At 41.5% G+C, this 17,964-nt stretch overlaps 1 protein-coding gene across 2 annotated transcripts in view; it reads left to right on the top strand.

Moving 5' to 3' along the window:
• The window catches only part of LOC111162365 (hedgehog acyltransferase), a 328,170-nt gene that overhangs the window by 249,516 nt on the left and 60,690 nt on the right, over window positions 1-17,964 (top strand). The gene's annotated exons all lie outside the window — the stretch shown is intronic.

Below are 17,964 nucleotides of genomic sequence, written 5' to 3'. Positions count from 1 at the left end.
TAGAGCTTTGACCATTGTTTCAGTTCTTCTGTGGTTATGTTTTTTCAGGCCATCTACTTTTTCTATGAGAATTTTAGGTAATTTATATTTTCTATATACTTTATGTTTCTCAGCTACGTTATTAAATATATTGCCATATAATCTCCAAAGAGTTTTAAATCTCCTGTGTATTATTATCTCCTGTTGTTTATTTGGCCTTGCTTTCTTTTTTTTTTTTTTTTAAGATTTTATTTATTTATTTATTTGACAGAGAGAGATCACAAGTAGAGAGGCAGGCAGAGAGAGAGAGAGAGAGAGAGGGGGAAGCAGGCTCCCTGCTGAGCAGAGAGCCCGATGCGGGACTCGATCCCAGGACCCTGAGATCATGACCTGAGCCGAAGGCAGGGGCTTAACCCACTGAGCCACCCAGGCGCCCTGGCCTTGCTTTCTTAATTGATCATATTTGCTAGCATTTATTCATTTTATTGTTCATTCAATAAAAGTTTTTGGTTTACATTAATGATATTTTAAAAAATTTACTGGTGTGTTAAGTTTTACAGATTTTTTATTGCTGCTTTTTTTATTCCATTGTTGGTGAGCATGGCCTTCATGATAACTTTTTAGAATATATTTGTCTTCCTTTACTGTCTTAGTTTGTATTCAGTTTGATTATGATCTACTTGGTATGAAAATTACATGTATTCATTATTCTGTATATCTGTCTGTGAGACAGGCCTAATAATTCTTTTACTGTGATAAATTATACATGACATAAAATTTACTGTTTTAACTATTTTTAAATGTACAATTCAAAGACATTAAATTTACTCACAATGTTGTGTAGCCATTACCACCATCAATCTCTGGAACATTTTACTCATCCCAAACAGAAACTCTAAACCTATTAAGCAATAACTTCATATTATCTCCTTCCCCTGGCCCCCAGGAACCACTATTTTACTTTCTTTCTCTATGGATTTGATGATTCTAGGTACCACATATAAGTGGAAGCATGTAGTTTTTTTTTTTATTTCTGACTTATCTCACTTAGCATAATGTCTTTATGATTTATCCATGTTGTGGTGTGCATCAGAATTTTTTGTCTTTTAAAGGCTGAATACTGTTCCATCTTATGTATACCGCATTTTGTTTTTCCATTCATCCACTTACAGACATTTAGGTTGTTTCCGCCTTTTGTCTATTGTGAATACTACTGCAGTGAACACTGGTATACAAATATCTCTGTCTTTTGATTGGAGAGTTTAGTCCATTTACATTCTTAAAAAAGTTTTTATTTAAGTTCCAGTTAACCCTGGTGGTGGGTATTAAGGAGGGCACATATTGCATGGAGCACTGGATGTGGTGCATAAACAATGAATTTTGGAACACACACACACAAAATTAAATAAAAAAAACTCCAGTTAACATCCAGTGTAATATTATTTTCAGGTGTACGATATAGTCATTCCACACTTCCATAAAACATTTAAACTAATTATTGCTAGATATGGACTATTTCTATTTTGTTAATTGTTTCTGGTTTTTATTCCTCTGTTTCTCTCTTACTCTCTCTGTGATATGATAATTTTCTCTAGTGCTATGCTTTGATTCCTTTATCTTTTGTGTATCTGCTTTAGATTTTTGCTTTGTGGTTACTATGATGCTTACATAAAACATCTTATAACAGTCTGTTTTAAGCCGATAACTTCCATTGCATGCAAAAGCCCAACATTTTTACACCCTCCCTTTCTGTTTTTGATGTTACAGTTTACATCTTTTACATTATTCATTGACTCATTTTTGTAGTTATTACTATCTTTAGTAATATCTTTAGTACCTTTTCTTTTAACCTTTATATTAGATTTATAAATTATTTACTACCACCATTACAACATTAGAGTGTTCTGAATTTATATATTTACCTTTTTCCAGTACTTTTATATATTTTCCTATTACTAATTAGCATCCTTTTGTTTTAGCTTAAAAAATCCCTTTAACATTTATTATGAGGCTGGTTTAGTGGTGACGAACTCCTTCAGCTTTTGTTTGGAAAACTCATTATCTCTCCTTCATTCTGAAAGACAACCCTGCCAGGTAGCGTATTCTTGGTTGGCTATGTTTTTCTTTAAGCATTTTAAATACATTGTGCCACTACCTTCTGGCCTGTAAAGTTTCTGCTGAAAAATTTGCTGATAGTCTTATGAGGGTTCCCTTGTATGTAACAAATTGTTTTTCTTATGCTACATTTAAGAGTCTCTCCTTGTCTTTGACTTTTGACAATTTAATTATCATCTGTCTCTGTGTGGGTCTCTTTTGGTTTCTTATTTGGTACATTTTAGGCTTCCTAGATCTAGATGTCTGTTTCTTTCTCCAGATTAGGGAAGCTTTCAGTCATTATATTTTTTCGACTAAGCTTTCTTCCCCTTTCAGTCTTTCCCTTTGTCTTCTGAGACCCCTGCAATATGTATATTGGCTGCTTGATAGTATCCATAAGTACCTTAAACTATCTTAACTCTTTTCATTCTTTTTTCGTTTTCTATTCTGATTGGATAAATTCCACTGACCTGTCTTTGAGTTTGCTGGTTATTTATTCCACTTGACCTAGTCTGTTTTTGAATCCCTCTGTTAAATTTTCAATTAAGTTATTGTATTATTAAGTTCTGTGATTTCTGTTTGGTACTTTCTGTCTCTTTTTTGAAATTCCCACTTTGTTGATACATTGTTCTCCTGTCTTTGGTGAGCATCTTTTTTTTTTTTTTTAAGATTTTATTTATTTATTTGACAGACAGAGATCACAAGTAGTCAGAGAGAGAGAGAGAGAGGAGGAAGCAGGATCTCTGCGGAGTAGAGAGCCTGATGTGGGTCTCAATCCCAAGATCCTGGGATCATGACCTGAGCCGAAGGCAGAGGCTTTAACCCACTGAGCCACCCAGGTGCCCCTTTGGTGAGCATCTTAATGACTATTATTTTAAACTCCCAATCAGGTAAAAATCACTTTTCCTTTTGTTGTTAAGATCTATTTCTGGTGGGGTGCCTGGGTGGCTTTATATAAAAATGCCATCTCTCCCAGTCTTGACAGAGTAGTGTTGTGTAGCAGATGAACCACATCAGTAAGCCTGGTCTGAGCTTCTAATTTTTATCTCAAACCTTTGTGATTGTCCAAGTTCAAGTCACCTTCTTTGTTCTTAGTGGCCCCCTTAATTTAAGATGTGCTAAGACCTATTAGTGTCCCATAGGGAAGGATCACAGTCAGCAACTTGATGCAGTATGATTAGAATCCAGATCCTCAAACAGCAGCTGGGAGGGTATGTATTTAAACCCCTTTTCAGGGAAGAACTGGGAGATGGGAATTTTTTCCCGCTCACCCTGTGCCAGGACTTATAGTATGGTCTCAGGAAAGTGCTCCTGTGCCTCTTAGGAGCTGCTTGTTTGTTTACCACAGTCCTGTGGGACTTGTGAATGAAAGCCCCATTGGCTCTCAGAGCCAGGCCACTGGGGGACCTGTTTCTTGGACAGCAGCTGCAAAAGCTGGCGTGCCGGTATGATTACAAGCTCCTTCCAGGGAGATACTGACAACTCAGAGTGAGCTGGAGGGAAAAGGTGAGGGAGGTTCTATTAACTTCCTAGTGTCCTGGGAGTATCACAGTCCTCCTTTAGCTGTGTGCTAAATTAGAAGCCTAACTCTCAGGCAGCAATTTAAAAAAAAAAAAGATTTATTTATTTAAGATAGAGCAAGAGAGAGCATGTAAGAATGGGGGCAGGGACAGAGGAAGAGGGAGAGACAATCTTAAGCAGACTCCCTGCTGAACACGAAGCCCGATACTGGGCTGATCTCACAACCCTGAGATTATGACCTAAGCGAAATCAAGAATCTGATGCTCAACTGACAGAGCCGCCCAGGCACCCCTCAGGCAGCAAATAGACCTCTTTCAGAGAAAGACTGAGAGTTTGCTTGCTCCCTCAGTGGTGAGCTCTAGGGGGCAGAGCTACAACTAGTCCTCGTGTGACCCTGAAGAACTGCTGCTTTGTTTGCTAGTCTTGCAGGTCTTATGAACACAAGCACCTTTAGTTTATTGCCTGTTCCTGTGGTGGGAGTTCTAAAATTTGGGGTGCTAGATGGGAGTTCAAAATTTTTGTTCCTCAGGAAGAAGCTTCAATTTAGGGTTTTCTCCCAGTTGTATGATGCTTGTGCTGGGGCTGGGGTTTATAGCAAGAGTGTGTCTCAGCTTTGCCTACCTGTTGAGATGTGGGTGTTTTCTCATTTTCCTGATGTGTAGGAGTTGCTGTGTTGGTTTCTGGAGTTCTTGCAGTGTAAACTGCTCCATGTAAAACTGTACATTCAGTGCATCCATGGGAGGAAGAGGGGTGTAGGAGCCTTTCATGTTGCCATCTTGGTAGTCTCTCCTGTTCTAAGATTGTTTTGCCATTTAGGTAATTTAATTTTAAGATGAGTTTCCATATTAATTTTAAGATGAGTTTTTCTATTTTTGAAAAAAATCATTAGGATTTTGACAGGTATTGCATTGAATCTATAGACAGCTTTGGGTGGTATTGTCATCTTAATAATATTAAGTATTCCATTCTATGAATAGAGATGTCTTTCTATTTCTTCTTTAAGCAATATGTTGTAGTTTTCAGTATGTCTTTCCCTCCTTAGTTAAATTTATTCCTAAGTATTTTATTGTTTTTTTTTAATTTTATTTTTCATAAACATATAATATCTTTTTATCCCCAGGGGTACAGGTCTGTGAATCGCCAGGTTTACACACTTCACAGCACTCACCATAGCACATACCCTCCCCAATGTCCATAATCCCACCCCCCCAACCCCCCTCCCCCCATTAACCCTCAGTTTGTTTTGTGAGATTAAGAGTCACTTATGGTTTGTCTCCCTCCCAATCCCATCTTGTTTCATTTACTCTTCTCCTACCCCCTTAACCCCCCATGTTGCATCTCCTCTCCCTCATATCAGGGAGATCATATGATAGTTGTCTTTCTCCGATTGACTTATTTCGCTAAGCATGATACCCTCTAGTTCCATCCATGTCGTCGCAAATGGCAAGATTTCATTTCTTTTGATGGCTGCATAGTATTCCATTGTGTATATATACCACATCTTCTTTATCCATTTGTCTGTTGATGGACATCTAGGTTCTTTCCATAGTTTGGCTATTGTAGACATTGCTGCTATAAACATTCGGGTGCACGTGCCCCTTCGGATCACTACGTTTGTATCTTTAGGGTAAATACCCAGCAGTGCAATTGCTGGGTCATAGGGTAGTTCTATTTTCAACATTTTGAGGAACCTCCATGCTGTTTTCCAGAGTGGTTGCACCAGCTTGCATTCCCACCAACAGTGTAGGAGGGTTCCCCTTTCTCCGCATCCTCGCCAGCATCTGTCATTTCCTGACTTGTTAATTTTAGCCATTCTGACTGGTGTGAGGTGGTATCTCATTGTGGTTTTGCTTTGTATTTCCCTGATGCCGAGTGATGTGGAGCACTTTTTCATGTGTCTGTTCGCCATCTGGATGTCTTCTTTGCAGAAATGTCTGTTCATGTCCTCTGCCCATTTCTTGATTGGATTATTTGTTCTTTGGGTGTTGAGTTTGCTAAGTTCTTTATAGATTTTGGACACTAGCCCTTTATCCGATATGTCATTTGCAAATATCTTCTCCCATTCTGTCAGTTGTCTTTTGGTTTTGTGAACTGTTTCCTTTGCTGTGCAAAAGCTTTTGATCTTGATGAAATCCCAATGGTTCATTTTTGCCCTTGCTTCCCTTGCCTTTGGCGATGTTCCTAGGAAGATGTTGCTGCGGCTGAGGTCGAAGAGGTTGCTGCCTGTGTTCTCCTCAAGGATTTTGATGGATTCCTTTCTCACATTGAGATCCTTCATCCATTTTGAGTCTATTTTCGTGTGTGGTGTAAGGAAATGATCCAATTTCATTTTTCTGCATGTGGCTGTCCAATTTTCCCAACACCATTTGTTGAAGAGGCTGTCTTTTTTCCATTGGATATTCTTTCCTGCTTTTTCGAAGATTAGTTGACCATAGAGTTGAGGGTCTATTTCTGGGCTCTCTATTCTGTTCCATTGATCTATGTGTCTGTTTTTGTGCCAGTACCATGCTGTCTTGATGATGACAGCTTTGTAATAGAGCTTGAAGTCCGGAATTGTGATGCCACCAACTTTGGCTTTCTTTTTCAATATTGCTTTGGCTATTCAAGGTCTTTTCTGGTTCCATATAAATTTTAGGATTATTTGTTCCATTTCTTTGAAAAAAATGGATGGTACTTTGATAGGAATTGCATTAAATGTGTAGATTGCTTTAGGTAGCATAGACATTTTCACAATATTTATTCTTCCAATCCAGGAGCATGGAACATTTTTCCATTTCTTTGTGTCTTCCTCAATTTCTTTCATGAGTACTTTATAGTTTTCTGTGTATAGATTCTTAGTCTCTTTGGTTAGATTTATTCCTAGGTATCTTATAGTTTTGGGTGCAATTGTAAATGGGATGGACTCCTTAATTTCTCTTTCTTCTGTCTTGTTGTTGGTGTAGAGAAATGCAACTGATTTCTGGGCATTGATTTTATATCCTGACACTTTACTGAATTCCTGTACAAGTTCTAGCAGTTTTGGAGTGGAGTCTTTTGGGTTTTCCACATAGAGTATCATATCATCTGCGAAGAGTGAGAGTTTGACTTCTTCTTTGCCAATTTGGATGCCTTTAATTTCCTTTTGTTGTCTGATCTCTGAGGCTAGGACTTCTAGTACTATGTTGAATAGCAGTGGTGATAATGGACATCCCTGCCGTGTTCCTGACCTTAGCGGAAAAGCTTTCAGTTTTTCTCCATTGAGAATGATATTTGCGGTGGGTTTTTCATAGATGGCTTTGATAATATTGAGGTATGTGCCCTCTATCCCTACACTTTGAAGAGTTTTGATCAGGAAGGGATGCTGTACTTTGTCAAATGCTTTTTCAGCATCTATGGAGAGTATCATATGGTTCTTTCTTTTATTAATGTGTTGTATCACATTGATTGATTTGCGGATGTTGAACAAACCTTGCAGCCCTGGAATAAATCCCACTTGGTCGTGGTGAATAATCCTTTTAATGTACTGTTGAATCCTATTGGCTAGTATTTTGGCGAGAATTTTTGCATCTGTGTTCATCAAGGATATTGGTCTGTAGTTCTCTTTTTTGATGGGATCCTTGTCTGGTTTTGGGATCAAGGTGATGCTGGCTTCATAAAATGAGTTTGGAAGTTTTCCTTCCATTTCTATTTTTTGGAACAGTTTCAGGAGAATAGGAATTAGTTCTTCTTTAAATGTTTGGTAGAATTCCCCCGGGAAGCCATCTGGCCCTGGGCTTTTGTTTGTTTGGAGATTTTTGATGACTGTTTCAATCTCCTTACTGGTTATGGGTCTGTTCAGGCTTTCTATTTCTTCCTGGTTCAGTTGTGGTAGTTTATATGTCTCTAGGAATGCATCCATTTCTTCCAGATTGTCAAATTTGTTGGCGTAGAGTTGCTCATAGTATGTTCTTATAATTGTCTGTATTTCTTTGGTGTTCGTTGTGATCTCTCCTCTTTCATTCATGATTTTATTTATTTGGGTCCTTTCTCTTTTCTTTTTGATAAGTCTGGCCAGGGGTTTATCGATCTTATTCATTCTTTCAAAGAACCATCTCCTAGTTTCGTTGATTTGTTCTATTGTTTTTTTGGTTTCTATTTCATTGATTTCTGCTCTGATGTTTATGATTTCTCTTCTTCTGCTGGGTTTAGGGTTTCTTTCTTGTTATTTCTCCAGCTCTTTTAGGTGTAGGGTTAGGTTGTGTACCTGAGACCTTTCTTGTTTCTTGAGAAAGGCTTGTACCGCTATATATTTTCCTCTCAGGACTGCCTTTGTTGTGTCCCACAGATTTTGAACCGTTGTGTTTTCATTATCATTTGTTTTCATGAATTTTTTCAACTCTTCTTTAATTTCCTGGTTGACCCATTCATTCTTTAGAAGGATGCTGTTTAGTCTCCATGTATTTGGGTTCTTTCCAAATTTCCTCTTGTGATTGAGTTCTAGCTTCAGAGCATTGTGGTCTGAAAATATGCAGGGAATGATTCCAATCTTTTGATAACGGTTGAGACCTGATTTAGGACCGAGAATATGATCTATTCTGGAGAATGTTCCATGTGCACTAGAGAAGAATGTGTATTCTGTTGCTTTGGGATGAAATGTTCTGAATATATCTGTGATGTCCATCTGGTCCAGTGTGTCATTCAAGGCCTTTATTTCCTTGTTGATCTTTTGCTTGGATGATCTGTCCATTTCAGTGAGGGGAGTGTTAAAGTCCCCTACTATTATTGTATTATTGTCGATGTGTTTCTTTGATTTTGTTATTAATTGGTTTATATAGTTGGCTGCTCCCATGTTAGGGGCATAGATATTTAAAATTGTTAGATCTTCTTGTTGGACAGTTCCTTTGAGTATGATATAGTGTCCTTCCTCATCTCTTATTATAGTCTTTGGCTTAAAATCTAATTGATCTGATATAAGGATTGCCACTCCTGCTTTCTTCTGATGTCCATTAGCATGGTAAATTCTTTTCCACCCCCTCACTTTAAATCTGGAGGTGTCTTCAGGTTTAAGATGAGTTTCTTGTAGGCAACATATAGATGGGTTTTGTTTTTTTATCCATTCTGATACCCTGTGTCTTTTGATTGGGGCATTTAGCCCATTAACATTCAGGGTAAGTATTGAGAGATATGAATTTAGTGCCATTGTATTTCCTGTAAGGTGACTGTTATTGTATATTGTGTCTGTTTCTTTCTGATCTACTACTTTTAGGGTCTCTCTTTGCTTAGAGGACCCCTTTCAATATTTCCTGTAGAGCTGGTTTGGTATTTGCAAATTCTTTCAGTTTTTGTTTGTCCTGGAAGCTTTTAATCTCTCCTTCTATTTTCAATGATAGCCTAGCTGGATATAGTATTCTTGGCTGCATGTTTTTCTCGTTTAGTACTCTGAATATATCATGCCAGCTCTTTCTTGCCTGCCAGGTCTCTGTGGATAAGTCTGCTGCCAATCTAATATTTTCACCATTGTATGTTACAGACTTCTTTTCCTGGGCTGCTTTCAGGATCTTCTCTTTGTCACTAAGACTTGTAAATTTTACTATTAGGTGACGGGGTGTGGACCTATTCTTATTGATCTTGAGGGGGGTTCTCTGAACCTCCTGGATTTTGATGCTTGTTCCCTTTGCCATATTGGGGAAATTCTCTCCAATAATTCTCTCCAATATACCTTCTGCTCCCCTCTCTGTTTCCTCTTCTTCTGGAATCCCAATTATTCTAATGTTGTTTCGTCTTACGGTGTCACTTATCTCTCGAATTCTCCCCTCGTGGTCCAGTAGCTGTTTGTCCCTCTTTTGCTCAGCTTCTTTATTCTCTGTCATTTAGTCTTCTATATCACTAATTCTTTCTTCTGCCTCATTTATCCTAGCAGTGAGAGCCTCCATTTTTGATTGCACCTCATTAATAGCTTTTTTGATTTCAACTTGGTTAGATTTTAGTTCTTTTATTTCTCCAGAAAGGGCTTTTATCTCTCCGGAGAGGGTTTCTCTAATATCTTCCATGCCTTTTTCGAGCCCGGCTAGAACCTTGAGAATCGTCATTCTGAACTCTAGATCTGACATATTACCAATGTCTGTATTGATTAGGTCCCTAGCCTTTGGTACTGCCTCTTGTTCTTTTTTTTTGTGGTGAATTTTTCCGCCTTGTCATTTTGTCCAGATAAGAGCAGATGAAGGAGCAAGTAAAATACTAAAAGGGTGGCAACAACCCCAGGAAAATATGCTTTAGCCAAATCAGAAGAGATCCCAAATCGTGAGAAGGAGAAAGAGGATAAAAAGAAAAATAGAATGAAAAAAAAAAGAAAAGAAAAAAAATTAAATTAATTGCAAGACTAAAGAATCATGGGGAGAAAGCCATGAGTTCTGTGCTTTGCTTTCTCCTCCTTTGGAATTACGCTGCTCTCCTTGGTATTGAAACTGTACTCCTTGGTAGGTGAACTTGGTCCTGGCTGGGCTTCTTGTTGATCTTCTGGGGGAGGGGCCTGTTCTAGTGATTCTCAAGTGTCTTTGCCCCGGGCGGAGTTGCACCGCCCTTACGAGGAGCAGGGCTGAGTAATCCGCTCGGGTTTGCTTTCGGGAGCTTTTGTTCCCTGAGCGCTTTCCGTAGAGTTCCGGAGGGCGGGAATGAAGATGGCGGCCTCCCGGTCTCCGGCCCGGAGGAGCTGAGAGCCCGGGGCCCCACTCCTCAGTGCGCCCTCAGAGAACAGCGCCGATTTACTCCCGTCACCCTGCCTCCGGCCGCGCTCCGAGCTGTCCGAGCCTGCAACCGGTTCAAGGTAACCCCGAGCTTAGAGCTTACTCCTCGGCTCTGTCTCTGTAGCCGGCTTCCCTGTTCTAATACCTGTAAGCTCTGCGACACTCAGACACCCCTGATCCTTCTGTGACCCTGCAGGACCTGAGGCCACGCTGACCCTGCGTGGGCTTCACCCCGGTTAAGCCTCTGGAGCGATGTCCCTCAGCGGAACAGACTTTTAAAAGTCCCGATTTTGTGCTCCGTTGCTCCGCCGCTTGCCGGGAGCCGGCCCCTCCCCTCGTGGTCTATCTTCCCGTCGCTTTGGATTCACTTCTCCGCCCGTCCTACCTTTCAGAAAGTGGTTGATTTTCTGTTTCTAGAGTTGCTGTTCTTCTTCTCTTCGATCTCCCGTTGGATTTGTAGGTGTTTGCAATCTTTAGATAAGCTATCTAGCTGATCTCCCACTACCTGAAGTAGTCTCAGCCTGCTACTTCTCCGCCATCTTGACTCCTCCTTCAGTATTTATTGGTTTTGATGCTATTGTGAATGGAATTGTTTTCCTAATCTACTTTTCACATTGTTCATTATTAGTGTGTAGAAGTGCAACTGATTTTTGCATGTTGATTTTTTATCTTGAAAGTTTGCCAAACTTTTTCATTAGTTGTAGCAGTGTTTTGAGGTGGTGGTCATTTTTGTTTTTGTTTGTTTGTTTGTGTGTAGACTCTTTAGTGCTTTCTATGTATAAAGATCATTTCATTTGGAATCAGAGATAAGTTTTGCTTCTTCCTTTGCAATTTGGATGCTAGGCCTATCAGTTTTTATTCAGCTGTTTTATATTCTTTTGATCTTTTAGGTGTCATTTTCTGGGGGGACATGTTAAATCTCCTACTCTAATAGTGAATTCTAATTATTTTCTTCAAGTTCCAGTGTCATTTTAAGCCATACTGTTCTTGAAAATATTGAGATCCTGAAATGGACACTTGGTGAATATCTATCAACCATTACTAAAGGAACACATGCACGAAGTTCTCGTTTTTGAAGTATTTGAAGTATTTCAAGAAATAAAAACATTTCTTGAAGCTTTCCTTTGCATCTGGCACTGAAGAGACCAGTATCTTGAAGATTTCATTCTAGAGGAGGGGACACACATTGCTATGCAAAATACAGCAGGGAGCATGAAGACATTGAGTTAGCAGAATGTGTGAATGACTGTACTATATTTACTACTGTACTTTACCAGTGTCTGCCTAGGACCACTTGCTTAATGTCTCTGCTCTTTAGTTCCTCCTTTGTAAAATGGGAATACTTTTTCCTACTTAGATAGCAATATAGGTTAAGCTCCTATATCTAAAACATGTATGTTGATGCTGTCTATCCCATGGGTTACAGAAACACAGAAAATGGGTGACTGACTCTGTCAGAGTTAGAGTAGCCACCATTGATCAAATACCAATTGTGAACTATGTATATGAGGAGTTTGAGCTTGCTCTGGGTGGCACAGTTCAAAAGTGGGGCCAGAACCTGAGCATCATTTGGGATGATCCAAAGCTATTGGTTTCCTGAACTGACATGGAGCTGGAGCTTGAAGAAAGAATTAGGAGGACACATTCTCAGTAGAGAAAACAGTTTCAGCAAAAGAAGTAATGTGTGAAGTAATTCTACAGAGATGTAAAAGTGTATGCCATGTTGGAAGAGCTGTGACTAGAGCTGAATAGAGTGTGTCATTAGTAAAGTAGTAGGAGTTAAGGTTGGAAAGTAAAATGAGCTCATTTGTAAAAGGTCTTCTTTGGATTTTAGTCTGTAAGCAGTGAAGAACCACCAAAATATTTTGTGCAATGGGGGGACATACTCAGTGTGCTTGATGAACCAGAGGAGGAAAGGCCAGGGTATAACATGGCAGCTAAGAAAGAGGCTTCTGCAAAATCCAGAGCAGAGACATGAGGACTAGAAGCAAGGGTATATCGTTAGAAGAGCAAGAACACAGAGTAAGACAGTACTATTGGCCATTCCAGAACTTTTAGCAGGACCCTGTCTCCTCAAATATGGCTTAAGTTCTCTGATTATACCAAGAGGCAATTTGCTTAGTTATTAAAGTCCTCTGAAATCCCTTCATATGCCGTGTGGACATAGATGCCAGATTATAACCTCTGCTGTTTTTAACCAGGCTGGGTATCTAAACTATGGAGCAGGTGACTTGTCCATGTGAGCAAAACTGGCTTTGTCTTTATCACTGCAGTATTTGATTCTATCTCAGGAACATGCATTGCTTAGATTCAGGAGTAGAGATTGGAAAATTTAACTTCACTGGTATATTTTGAAGCTCTATACACTTATAAGAAGGAAGGAGGTGTTGCTTTTGAGTGCCTTCATGTATTCATTTGGCTTGGATAATAGGATGCAATGGAACATTAAGAAAGTCAGGAGAGGGACGCCTGGGTGGCTCAGTTGGTTAAGCCTCTGCCTTTGGCTCAGGTCATGATCCCAGGGTCCTGGGATCGAGTCCCGCATTGGGCTCCTTGCTCAGAGCCTGTTTCTCTCTCTGCCTCTGCCTGCAGCTTGCCTGCTTGTGTTCTCCGTCCACCCCCCACCTCTCTCTCTGACAAATAAATAAACAAAATATTTAAAAAAAAAAAAGAAAGGAGATTCTGTAACTTAACTGGGTAAAGAGAGAAACAGGTGTTAAGTAATTGCTGAGCACAGAGACTATGCATGGGTCTTAGGTGATACAGACTGAAGGACAGAGCTCACCATGCTGGGGGCAGCATGAGAGAGAGGGGTTATTTATGAAACATGACTTCTAAATGGAAATGACCAAGTGCCTTGGCAAAGGGAGCAAGGGGGCAGTGTCCTGGTGGGTTGGTACAGGATGGGACAGGAGTTCAAGTCTTCCTTCTGAGTGTTGTTGCTCTGGCCACCCTTCTCTTTCATAAGAGCTGTAATTGTTTCTTTGGTTGTCTTTGGTTTCATCTTTACAGCCTATGGGGTGTCTACCCTCATTTGCTCCTCCTGGTCTTCACCAGTATCCCCCTTGCCATTTCCTTGTTCATCTTTTCTTATCCTCTGGTTACCATTTTTATTAGAAAATGAAAGTCTTCAGTGGTTATATGGAAGAACTGTGTCCAGCTGCTCAAACCCACCCAATTGCTTTTTTTTTTTAGCTTTTCCCCATTTAAAAATAAACAGTATCAGGTCCCACTTGCCAAGCCTTTGTCAGTCTCCAGCAGCCATTCCTCCAGCCCATCTGCTCCCCCAGATGCTCAGCCTGTCCCCTCCTCCCAGTTCGGCCCCACATGCAGTCCCTCTGTGGACGAGTGTGGGACCCGCCTCGCACAACAGCCTGCAGTCCCACCGCGCCCTCCGTCTCCCACCCTTGCACACCTTCTGAGAGTAACTTCTGACCCAGATTCCATGGACCGCACCACCCCAGCACCCAGCTTGTTTGCCCCAGCCTAAGTCCTCTGATTTCCAGGGACAGGATGCTGACTGGAGAAGAGAGACGAGTTGCCATAGAGATAAGAATAAACACAGGAGCTCACACCTCACAGCAGGAAATACAAACTAGTTTGACAATTTAGTTCTGCCCTAAGGTTTACTTTGTTTGGGTCAGTTCCTTGCCTTTGGTAGCCAGTGTCTCAGAGAGAAGTTTAAAGCGCTGCTAGACTGTCCTTATACAGCATTCCCACATCCCACCTCTTGTTTCTTCCATCAGAGACCCCAAACTCAGACAGGAATTAGAGGTCCACTCTGCTCCTGTACTTCCTGGTGTTCTAAAGGGCTTGCTGTATCCAGGCCCAAAATCCAGTACCTTCTCTTGGGACTGAAGAATGGGTTATAGCAACATTAACATGGAGTAACCCCCCACCCCACCTTTCATTGAAGTCAAAGTCCCTGAGGGAGAACTTGTCACCCCAGCATGGGAGGCCATACTTTCTGACCTGCTCCACCTCCCATTTTTCCTCTTTCCTCTGGGTGTGAGTGGTGTGAGGGAGACGAGCTTTGGAACTGGGGCTACACCTTGCCCATCTGTGGTCAGAAGCACAGTAGCTCCTCCTCAAGTTTGATGCTGGGGATAGTGGGTGGGCTCGGGTGGGGGGTTGGTTCACACTGGGGCACTGTAAAGAGCACTTTCCCTGCCCTGGAATGGCTTTTTCTGGGCCCCAGAGGAAAGGGAGCACATTTTTAGCATTGCTGCTAATGAGGAAGTGAGGTGCTGTGCCCCCATAGAACAAGAGGGAAGTTGGCTTTATAATGAATGTAGAAGCAAACACTTCACCCACACTCAAGAGGCACTATTGACATTCTAGGCTGGACAGTTCTGTCTCACACATGGCATGCTATAATTTTGATGTCCTTGGGATGACTAAAAGTTCTCAGCAAGTTCTAAATATCTCCTGGGACCATGCCCTTCCCAGGTTTTTGCTGCTGGGGTATCAGATTGCCATGGCTTTATCTGTCTTCTGGGAAGGGGACCATGACCAGACCAGAGTTCTTTTTTATTCTATTATATTTGTGTTAAAATCAACATCTGTTTACTGACTATTGCCTTATCTGGTCAATTGGCAATTCTTTCTATGCCTGATGACTCTTCGTTGTACACTGACTTATTTCTCCATTTGGTTCACAGTCCCTCACTTAAGTTTTCCTACCAAGGGGGACTTTAAGCACCCCAACCATGACTAACATGGTCGCTGCACATAGGACAGACAGCCTGTATCCTAGATGTGAAGGACCGCAGGAGTGACAACAATTGCCACAGGATGGCAGAGGAGAGTGTGTACAAGAAATCAAGACTTTAAAGTGGGATCCTTGACCCTATGTCCTTAGACATTCAGAAAGTTGTATTTATTGATGGATTTTGTCTTGCCCATGTGACTTTTTCCCTCCTAGCACCCCTATGTATGGAACCTAAATCTAGAGTATAAACCAAGCCAGATGGTTCCCAACATAGAAGGAGAGCATCAGTGTCAAAACTGCCACTTTCCATGGTGCATCCAGGGAATTCGAAGAGGAGATATGAATTACAGCTGAGATTCATGTCCCCTTTGCTATTAATATTAATCATGGGTTATCCACACAGGCCCCCCCCTTTTTTTTGCTCCTAGTGGCCTATCATTATGCTTTGCCACTGATTCACAATGAAGAGAAGTCATACTCAGTCAAGTTTGCTGCTTGTTGGCAAGGCTGATTTGGTCAGTTCAGAGGATGGGGCTATTATATTAGTTAAATCAGGATTTTGAATTTTCTTTATCATCACCTACTTTGTCTCCCACCTGCTCACCCTAGGGGTGATCAAGAACTGACTGTGAGCGTCTTGATTTCTCCTTTATATCTTTCTAGTTCATTGATTCCAACAGCCTATGCCTTTAATGTTCTTGCTTAGTTTTTACAAAATTAACTCTTTATAAAAGTTGAATTGTAGTCCTTTGTTTCTGATTTAGATGTCCTCCCTTGTCTGTGAGATCAGAGGCTCCTTCATATTTGCTATTATTTTGACTTCTTTTCCTAAGCAGAAATCGCAATTTATTGAATCATGTAGCCAAGTAATCACAGAAGCAAAGAAAGTCCCATTGCAACTAGGGCCCCTGGTGATGGAAAGAGGAGCTCTGTGTCTCATGCACTCATTCTCCCCTTTGCCTCCTCCCTTGCTCTGCCCCTTGCCTCTCAGCTCTTCCTCCAACTAGCCTGGCTCTTGCCCCACACCAGGTCACCTGGCACCACAATCCTGCTTAGAAGTCCAGTGCGAAGAGTGTTTTCCTCTCTTGGTATGTCTCAGTTGATTATTTAATAATTATTGTAATCATTTCCTGTAGAAGGAGAACCACTCTGAGTTTAACCAAGCTGTGTGCATTCTCTGTCATTGACATTAATATGGAAAAGATTGTGTGGGGCCTCTGAATTCCCCTAACAGGATATAAGGTTGGAGGACATGGATGGGGTTAGAATAGAGGTGGTAGAACATCTGATTCAACGGGTACCTTAGAAATCAAACGTGTTATCAGTGGTCCTGTACATGGAGATAATTATTTGGATGCAGTTATTCCAATTATAGCAATTTATATTTTCATGATTTATTATTCTGGACGTCCCCCCATCTCCCTGCTTCCTCTCACCCTGCCTCCCCAGTTACTGCTAATTGAGTCAGTAATACCCAGAAAATGTCTTCTCCTGCTCTAAGATGCAGAAGCCAGTAGATTAATGTCTCCTTATTCTCAGAGGGGAAGAGTGCTGAGTTATAAGCCTGCATCCCCATTTCTCTTTCATTACCAGTTTTTATACCGTGTAGCTATCTTTTATCTGGTCTGGCTTGACAGCATCTCCTGTACATGCTGGTGGCCTCTTAGGACAAGGGAGAGACTAGAGGTTGTCTTATCTGGTAGCCTCTACCCAGGAGCATGTCAGCATCACCTGAGAGTTTTCCAGAATAATCATGTCCAAGCAGATGACTCAGTCAGTGCCCATGACACAGCTCCTCCATGAGAAGGCCACCCTGTCACATATGGTGGCAGTAAAACGCTCTGAGGGGATGCTGGAAGAGAATGTCATGGGTGGGGACGTGTGTGGTAGCAGTGGTGTCTCTGCACAGAGAACAGAAGCTGCGACTGGTGGGAGAGAGAAAAGGAGGGGGGTCAGAAATTCGTTTCTTCAGGTTTCCAGTAGGACACTGACCAAGACTTACACAAGTGGCCCCAGACGGTGGGGTTGCCGGAACTAAGTAAGCCCCCTCCTGGAGACACCCTCAGCTTAATCCTTTTTGCCCATTAGGAATTTGGGTAATTCACCTTTCTGTTTGTTTTTAAAGGTGTATTTATTTATTTGAGAGACAACATGTAGATGCTGGGAGAGGAGGGGCAGAGGGAGAGAGAGAGAGAGAGAGAGAGAATCCAGCAGACGCCCCTCTGAGTATGGCAGAGCTGGATCTTATAACACTGAGATCGTGACCTGACCTGAAGCCAAGAGTTTCAGTTTTGGTTTCAACTGACTGAGCCATCCAGGTGCTCCCAGATTCTTATTTGTAGTTGGAGCACAGCTGAAATCAGGATGCAAGTGACCCCAGAGATGTGTAAGTTTCAGGAAGATACTCAGGAATGATCTCTGGACCGTTTGCTCCCTCTTTTTCCCGTCTTTGGATTAGACTGAGGCATTTGTCAGAAACCCTGGCGCCCTTCAGCCTGGTGGTTGCGCTGTACCTGGTTCTTAGGCTGCTTGTGCAGGCCCAGAGGACAGTGCCTGGGGTATACCGGCGATGCTAGCACGCTCTGGGTGCAGCACAGTGATCTCCTGTGCTAGGGCCAGCAGAACCGTCAGTGCCGAGAAATTAACGCTTGTCTTGCTTTATGCAATCCCCAAGAAGACATTAAAAGGGGAGGAAAAAATACAGTGAAGACCTCAGATGGATGAGAAGAGTTCTTTACTGTCGGTGTTGGAGGCCTCCTCTCCATTTCCTGCATATTCGGATGCTGTGGCAGGTTCTCTCCCATGGGCCGTGTCCCCTGAGCTCTGATTCCCAGAAGGACAGTGGCTTGTGCTGATTCTCCTGCACCCTCGTAATGGTGGGTCGGATTGACAGGGTGGCTTCCCAGAAGATCACCCTGATCTTGACCTCATGACAGGGAGTTGTGCAGGTTGTCAGGG

Source organism: Enhydra lutris, unplaced genomic scaffold (genome assembly GCF_002288905.1).
Source record: "Enhydra lutris kenyoni isolate GAN:26980312 unplaced genomic scaffold, ASM228890v2 scaffoldscaffold91, whole genome shotgun sequence".
NCBI lineage: Eukaryota > Metazoa > Chordata > Mammalia > Carnivora > Mustelidae > Enhydra > Enhydra lutris.
Note: the sequence above shows the minus strand (reverse complement) of the source record. Positions and strands in the feature narration are given on the sequence as shown.